Raw genomic sequence first — 1,760 nt, forward strand, 5'->3', positions numbered from 1 at the left:
CATGCCATTTGTTTACATATGTCAACGGCTGCTTCTGTGCTGTAATGGCAGAGTTGAGTAGTTGAAACAGAGATAGTATGGCCCAAAGCCTAAAATACTTACTATCTAGCCCTTTCCAAGAGGAGTTTGGGAATCCCTGGTCTAGCTAGTTGAATTGAGATTAACAATTTATTTGGTCCAAAAAGGAGTAAGAATGGTATATTTAGAAGGCAAGTTGTGAATAAGAGCTTTTATTTGAGGGTAACATACAAAAGTTTTTCAGGAAAAAACTACACTCTTTCTCCTAAATATTTTGTGACACATCTCTAGTCCTAACTTTTGAATTTCTGGGGTTTTCCTCCCCTTCTAATTTCCATCCAACGGTCTGTTTGGTTTGGGTGTTTATTTTGTGGCTTGAGTTCATGTCACACTTCTCTACCCTGAGCTTGCTAAACTTTGAGTCTTCTGAGTTCACATAGCTTTTCAATCTTTTTCTGCTTTGTTATCTTTTCTTTCTAAACACAGTTAAGAGCTTATCTCCACATTCTGTGCCTACAGCAGTCAAGTTCCAGGGTCCTGACAGGACGTGGTTCTCTCATTTGCTGGGAACATTCAACAACAGTATGGATAGAGAAATCGTGTCTGGCTTAACTCCAGGATCCTTTTTCTCCTACGGGTGCCAGTGAGGTTGTTGGGGGTATGTCTGGTACTTTGTGCAGTTGCTTGGTGAGGGGCATCTAGAAACAGATTCTGCAGCTGGAGCCACAGCTCTCAACTCCGTCTGCTGCTCTAAGTCAAGCAAAGACGCAGTTGTCTAAATAGCACTTGAGAGCTTTGCTGTATTTTCAAAACTTCCTACTGAGCCTATGAACGTCAGAAAAGTCTTATTTTTCAAGTGAAATTGGAACATAACCATCACTGTCCCATCATTCCTCATAACGAGTCTGCTGTGACTGGTTCTGCTGTGAGGGATGAATATGGATCCTTTTTCTGACCCTGAGGGAGGATGGGAGAGGGCATGGGCAGGGGCTACTGTGTGTTCTTGTATTATGTGAGACTCTGAAGAAGAGATTTCTTGCCCTCATCTTGAACTCATTTATTTATAAATGTGTGTCTGCATGGCTGTTCACCAATGCCTTTTGGGTTAGAGAGATTGTACTTTGGGGTGGGGGAAGAAGGGTTTGGGTGCTGAAATTAGAACAAGGAGTGAGGAAGGGAAGTGCTTTGTAGGTCCTGCTCTGGTGCCCCCAGCTCCTCTGTGCTATCAACAAGCATGTGAGAGACTCTGTTGCTTTGCAGCAGCTGTGTAGCTCCAGGGCTCCTGTAGCCTGGAGACACTACAACAGCATCAACACTGTGTGTCTGAGGTTGGACTAGAGCTGAGCAGCGCTCCCTCTGTTGAGACTGAATGAAACCACTGTAGAAAACAAGGCTCGCTTTGGGGTAACCTGTCACCAATAGCAGTTCAATTTTGCCTTAAATAGCCATTTCTGTCAAATGCTTGACAGCTAAAAATCTTAAAGAATTCAGGGCTTTTTTTTTTTCAATCCTACCCAGGACAAGAAATTCCAATATTCTGGCACATAGCAGGCACTTGATAAGTGTCTGCTTATTGTGCTCAGGCTTTCTACTCATATCCAGAGGAATCTGTAGATTATGCCATTATTTTTCCTTAACACTTTGCTGAAGGTTGGCCAATGTCCAGAGCATCACAAAGATTCTGGAAGTTGGAAGCAGAAGAGCACAGAATGTTTCTGCAGAGATGAGAGTGTGCTCAGGAA

This window comes from Equus caballus, chromosome 17 (genome assembly GCF_041296265.1).
Source record: "Equus caballus isolate H_3958 breed thoroughbred chromosome 17, TB-T2T, whole genome shotgun sequence".
In the NCBI taxonomy this organism is placed as follows: Eukaryota; Metazoa; Chordata; class Mammalia; order Perissodactyla; family Equidae; genus Equus; species Equus caballus.